This window comes from Neltuma alba, unplaced genomic scaffold (genome assembly GCF_004799145.2).
Source record: "Neltuma alba isolate B1F8T4 unplaced genomic scaffold, ASM479914v2 tig00002253_pilon, whole genome shotgun sequence".
Classification (NCBI taxonomy): Eukaryota; Viridiplantae; Streptophyta; class Magnoliopsida; order Fabales; family Fabaceae; genus Neltuma; species Neltuma alba.
This window is the reverse complement of record NW_021632794.1, coordinates 19,801-26,976: the sequence shown is the minus strand read 5'-3', so window position 1 is coordinate 26,976 and position 7,176 is coordinate 19,801. Positions and strand designations below refer to the sequence as shown.

Below are 7,176 nucleotides of genomic sequence, written 5' to 3'. Positions count from 1 at the left end.
TCCCCCCCCCCCCCCCGGGAAACAATTCTTATTTTCTGCCCAATGGCCTCAGTACCAGTGAGCTAAACCACAACATCACAAGGAAGATGCCTCATCTAGATTTCTTCCTTCTAAGAACTTCAAGCACAGATTGTGCAGTGCAATAAGCAATGGCCTGACAGTGACCATTGGATTCACACCCAAAGCTGTTGGGAACACACTCGCGTCTGCCACATAAAGTCCCTCCACCTCCCATGTCTCCCCCATCTGGTTCACCGCCGATTCGCTCGGATTCGCCCCCATCCGGCAGCTTCCCATCTGATGTGCTGAGCATAATGGAGTTGACAGGTCTGTCAATGGCCTTGAGCTCTCCTCTTTCACAAACTTCTCAAACTCATGATAGCTTACCTTCTTCACATTCAAGCTCCTTCCTTTATCATTATGTGTCCCTATTTCTTCAGCCCCAGCAGCCGCAAGAATCCTTAGCACCTTCTCAATCCCTTTCTGCAGATTCTTCTCGTCAATGTCTTTCATCTTGTAACTGATGTTGTCTTGAGATCTCACTGTCCCTGATCCTAGATCTCTTGCAAGTGCGAATACATGGGCTGTTCGTGAAAACCTGCGCATTCGCTCTTTTATGTTGGTTCCAGAAACCCATGGCATTAGAAGAGAGAACACACCAGGATGCAATGCTGGTGTTTGTATCACAGCACCATATCCAGATTTCTCAAAATCTGCTACTACCGTTGACATTGCTGTCATTATCCCTCCTTCATAGCTCTTCTTATGTTTCTCAGGCCAAACCTCGGAATCATCAGATGAAGGCGTGTCTGGGAAGTATCCCCAAGCCATTGTTACTGGATGAAGATGCAAGTGTTTCCTATGTTCTTGTTCTTCAACCCACTTCTTTTCAGCAATTCTGGAGTACACAGTGCTCCACATGCTACGATAGTAACCTTCGATTCAACCATACAAATGTCTTTAACTCCTTTGTATTCATACTCAAAACTACTCCTTTTGCTGTTTGTCGATCTCTGTCTTTGTGTTTGTTGTGGATGACTTTAATGGCCGTGCAACTAGGAAGAATAGCTCCATTACCAGATTTAACTAAGTCCACAAGCCATGTCTCTGATGTGCCCTTCTTCTTCCCATCCTTACAGCCCATACCACACCAGCCACAGTAATGATCAGGTGGAGAATTTCGAGGAATCGTGCTCACAGGGTAACCCATTTCTTGGCAACCTCGTCTTAGAACAGCATTGTTGAAACCTTCATCATTGATTTCAGATTGAACTCCCATCTTCTCTGAGACAACATCCAAAGCTTCTCTGTATAGTTTGCTCTCGAAAAGTTCTAGCCCGTATTCTCGGCTCCATTCCTTGCAGACATGTTTTGGAGTTTTGATACAAGCCGACCAGTTAATTGCAGATCCTCCACCGACGGGTTGATCCTGCTAGTATGAACATGCCCATATCATCAGTAGCAATGAGCCCATTAGAAAGGTACATTTGGTCCATGCTTGGTCCTTCAAGAGAGAGTGAGATTGTTTCTTGCAGAGTAGTTTCCTTTCTCCAAGACCAGAACTTTGTAGCCGGCTTTAGCCAGGACTCCGGCGAGATTACACCTCCACCGGAGCCGGAACCGACGACCACCGCGTCGCATTGGATGACTAAGGAAGGAGATGAGGAGGTGGGGACTTTGTTTTTCCGGCGAAGGACGGTGACGGGGAATCCTCGACGTCGCAGAGCATCAATGGTGATGTCTCGGGGGCAGTCCACGTGGACAAGACCCTTGTAAAGTGGTCCCACAACCTCTTCGGCATCATCTTCCTCGTCACGATCTCCTCGTTTCTGGTCTTGTCCTCCTGCTTCCGTTGCTGTTCCCTGAAGAAGTGGTCCTTCAACTGGGCTTTGAATTCCGGGTCGGGTCCCGTGTATCCTATTGCTTTCCATGTTAGATTGTCTTCTGCTTCGTCTAGCTGGTGAAAAGGAACGGGCCTCACATGAGTTCAAAGGTTCCGCCTTTCCAAGAAACCATTAAAGAAAAACACAAACAGATACACACACGCACATCATTATTGGGCCACGTAATCACAAGCCCATAAGCCCACATAGTTTAGAGTTTGGGATGGCTAGTTTCACTATGCATATATCGAATCCAACCAAAGGTCCAGGGACGTGTGTTTCTTTTTGGTTTTTTTTTTAAATCACGTTACTTAAATTATGAAATTTCATGTCAGCCCAAAAAGGAAAATTATGAAATTTCATGTGCTATGGTACATTCAAGTGATTATTCGTCGCAAATAGCCTAGGATACAATGGTTGATTTGTTTTCCCAAAGGGAAAAAAAAAAAAATTACTCTCATTGTAATATACTTCTATTAAAATGTTTTTATCTGGTGGCCGTGCAGGTTAGCTTAGGTATTAAATGGACCTAAATAGGCCTTGCTCTCTATTGGGCCAAAAAGTCAATCTCCTATCCGACCCAAAGAAGTCAACAACGAGCGAGGGCTAACAAAACTATAACAATTTTTTTTTTAATTATTGGAAATATCTGGAACGGACAAGGGGGAGACATGAATGGTGTGCAGAATTTAAATTTAAATATTTCTTATAAAAGAAACATTGTAAGCCAAATATAAAATGTGTATGTATGGCTTTTGGAAAGTCTATATGTTTACCAGGCTAGTACTGTAATAAGTAAAAGGAAATAGTAGGTCTAGTAACTACGCATTGAAGAAGATTGTAGTCAGATAATACTCTTTGGACACTTAATACAGATCTAATTGAAAAGTTGATGTTGTTCTATATATAAGACATATTTCATGTGTTCACCAAATTTTTTTTAAAATTAACTCCATTAATATTCTCCAATAATAATTAAGTATAAGAGAAGGAAGGAAATTAAAAAAATGCTTAGAGTGTTTTAAAAAAAATATCATATTAACTAATTCAACTAACATTTTTAATCTATTCAAATTAATTAATTAGGTCTTAAAACAAAGAGGAGGAGGAATAGTACATTCTTAATAAATGTGAAAAGATAGCATCCCATGTGGGGTTAAAATGGGAAATCACAATGCATATCTGGCTGTAAAATTTATTACTCTCTAATACTTAATATGATAGAATTTCCTCCACGTTACTAAATTATCCTTAATTCATGTTATATACTCGTAAGGCCGCATTGATAATACTTAAAAATGTATAATAAGAAAAGTATTAATAAATACTGTACTTAATTTTTAAAATAACATGTAAAGTGGAGGAAAGTTGTATCTTTTCCGTGTAAAAACCTATTAATATATTTTGAAACCCAAGGTAGCAATAGCATTGTTGTTTTTTCGTTTTATGGGGAGAAAAGCTACTCGCTCCATCTTATATAGTATAAACAACAACTAAATCAGATATATTCATCTAATGGTTTTGTAATGTAATGGCATGTAAATTCTTCTTGTAAGTAGGAGGTCACAGAGTCGATCACATGTGTAACCTCAGGCGGTGAGTGCTTGTCCTTTTAATTAAAAAAATCACATAGATTAAAATATTGATTAAAACTAATTAAAAACAATAAATGTATAAGATATATTTTTTAAAAAAAAACTCTTATTTATGAAAATGATGGATAAAAAAGATAACAAGAAGAAAAAAAAGAAATAAAGGAAAAGTGTAAATTTGCTTTAAAAATTTTAGTAAATTTATTCTCAAGGTTTTCATTCAGGAGTGTTGTGCGTCCAAAAAATTTTTTAGGTTTAATATTGTCCCAAAAATTTAAAATGTAACAATTTTGACTCTTGTTGTTAACCGTTAAAATATTGATATTAACCGTTAATATTTTTAATTTTAGAGAACAAAACTGCTACATTCTAAACTTTCATAGTAATATAAAACTCAAAAATACTTCTGAGTGTCTAACACTTTTAAATAAAAACTTTTAAAACAAATTTACATCTTAACTTTATATAAAACTAATACTATATTGAGAAAAAATGTGTATATAGGAGGGGGAGGAGTATTTATTTTTGGAGTGACCACATTGTTTAGGGCGCCCCGGAATGGGTTGTATTTTACGTTTTTTGAGGTGACACAAAACAAACACACTGTCTCACAAATCCAATAGCCTTAGACTTGTCAACCCCGTTCATATGGGCCACAGAAATCCCCACGACTTTCGAATTTAAATATTTAATTCCTCAATAAACTCAAAAAATAAATATAATAATATTCATAATAATTCATTAACAGAATAATTTATCATAAAATTTTATTTGATTAAAAAGAAGTTTTTTACATCTATCTATGACTTATAAATAATATATATTCTTTGTAGAAACACCAGTGATGATATATCTATGTATATATAAATTTTATTTATTTTAAAAAAAAAAGTTTCTTTCACTTGCGTTGATTGTGCGGGGCAGGGGTGCCATAAAAGAAGGGCATCTCCTAACCCGTGATTTGGTGGATTCTACGTGCCCTACCCACCCCCCCTCTCACCAACTTTTTCTTCCCTTCCGTCTCCAATATCATACGTATTATATTTATATGAATATGAATTGGGTCACTTGTACATATATATCGCCTATAAATTTATTAATTTAATCACTCACAAGTTAAAAAAATAAAAAATAAAAAAATATCTTACCCATCAATCAACTTTTCACACAATCTAGCCACCTATTGAATCTACGGAAAAATACATTATTGTTAACCAAGAATAAATTTTAAATATTATATATATAAATAAGGAAGTTAACATATATAAAAATTGGGGAGGTGAAAGAAACGAACTGGGTCAGATGTAGAGCACCAAAAAATGGAGGGAAATTGAATAGTAATATTATATACAGTACGACCGACATCTGGGTTGCATTGAGTTCATGATTGGAATCTCGTAAGAACGAAGAAGCCATATTGGGGAATATGAAAATGACACGGCCTTCATGGCTTTCACAAATTAATTCTATCCCTCTCGTTCTTAAATATCACACCAGTGGGGGGCCCCACACATAGATTTTTCATTTTTTTCCTTTTTTACACATCAGCAGTCAAATCAACAACCCTCGTCGTCATAGATAGTGAAGAGATTTTTTTTTTTCCTTCACTTTTTTTTTTTTACGCCGTAGAAAGTTCAAAAATTACTCACACACAACAAAGAATAAACAAATAATTAATTAATTAATAAATTACCTGGGTGAAGAAGGTGAGGAGGGTGAGGACTTTGAGGGTGCGAGCGAGCATGCGAAGGTGAGGGAAGGCGCTGGAGAACCAGGAGTTGATGATGCGGCGTCGTTTGTGCAGAGGGAGGTGAGGCAGCGTGTGCAGGAAAGGCAGGCGAAGCGACACGCTGGGTCGCCCACACAGGATCGCTGTCCCCACCCACGTTGACATCATCCACAGCACCAACTTCAGTAACTCCGTGTTTGGGTGCTTCAGCTTCTCACTTATTATTCCTCCAACCTACACGCACTTCCATTTATTAACCTTTTTCCTTTCTCTCTATATAAACTCATATCCATCATCTTCAATTCTCCCTACATTTCTCACGCACTCTATGATCTAAACTATAAGTCACTCCCAATTCCAGTCTCCTCACCAAAACTCAACAAGCGATTCATTTGATTTCTGATGTATGTGTACCAACGATAAGTAAGGGGTAAGCTTGGAAAATGATAATTAATAACTCTTCAGATGACTTATTTTATGAATCGAGAATTTCTTCTAACTAGAAAGTCTCCTATATTTTGAGCCGGAAAAAACATATATATATATATATATATCCTTTTCTTTCCACCTTTTTTATTTTTTCATATCATATGTGGCTCATTTATTTTTCCAATACAAAAAGTACCTAAAACCTTAAAATCATAGACTTATACACACCCATTCTCTTATATATATAATCGAAATTTATCCGACGTGGAATTTTCCTAGCCCTTCTAATCATATCAACTCGTATTGTTTGACAATAAATTAATTTCAAAGGATCATCCATTTTCCGGTCAAAGAAGTAGAGTCGCCTTTGAAAGATGTCAGTAATAAAATATTACTGTAATATGCTTATGACTCTCTCTTGTTTTCCCCCACACACGCCTCTCTTCGCTCTACACATGGCAAAACCCCACACAAAAGACTCACTAACCCCCAAAAAAAAAAAATTGCAAGATCATTGAAGAAAGCATTAACACACACTAAATTAGAATAAATTAAAGTATCTGAAGCTATAGGGAGTAAAAATTGAAGATGATAGTAATTAAAACATATATGGTAATTAAAAAGAAGAATATACAGGGAGGCGAACGTACACGCTGGTCAGTTCCGGCCATGGAAGCGGAGGTGCGGAAGAAGGTGGCAACGGGGTCATGGGAGGGGTCAAGGGGAAAAACGACGTCGTTGATGGCGGGCAAGATGGCGTCGCAGAGGGCAGTTAGGGTTTTCATCTGCCTGGAGGAGAGAGAGTTGGCGGGAAGGGTTCGAAGATGATGCTGCCTCTCTCTCTCCCCTGTGAGCAGAAGCCTGTGGGTGTCTATGCTTCCGAGCTTCACCACACCCTCATCCTTGCAACTAAAATTACTTCTCTTGCTCACTGATCCTAACCTGAAACTTCCCTTCCTAAAGCTCCCACTCCTGCTTCTTCCTCCTATCCTCATAATCTCCGCCTCTTCCTCCATCGTTTCTTCTTCTTCTTCTTCTCTATCTGTGTGTATATATATATGAATCACAGTGCAGAAGCAGTGAACCCCTTTGGGTTTATATAACATATACGACCCCTCACAGGAGGGAGAGGAAGGGAGAGAGATTTTTTGTCGGAGTGGTGGGGGAAGGGAAGAGGAGCTTACTAATAATCCCGAAGCTTAAGTTCAAAGCTAGCCAGCTAAAGGGGAAAAAGGCACTTAAGTAGATATCAGATCAATCAAATCACTTTTCAAAACAAAACTTTAAGCTTTTATAAAGTACGGTCTAGCTACAGGATTCGGGAAGGACGTTGCCATAATTAAGAAAGAGAACATTTAGAATGTTAAGTCCAGCTGAATAATAGTTTAAAACTTCTTGCTACAGTGATATATTGTAAAAATACTCTCCTCTTCTAATCTTTTTTTTACAAGTGTCAGAAAATATTTTTTTTATCTTATTTACAAGTCTCATTATTAATTTTTTTATATAAATATATAATTTTGTTTTTTCTACTATTATTTTT

The 7,176-nt window shown here is 37.6% G+C and overlaps 1 pseudogene; it reads right to left on the bottom strand.

The window, feature by feature from the left end:
• Positions 1-18: 18 nt before the first annotated feature.
• Positions 19-6,830, bottom strand: LOC114720655 (long-chain-alcohol oxidase FAO4A-like; annotated as a pseudogene).
• Between the last annotated feature and the right edge of the window lie 346 nt (positions 6,831-7,176).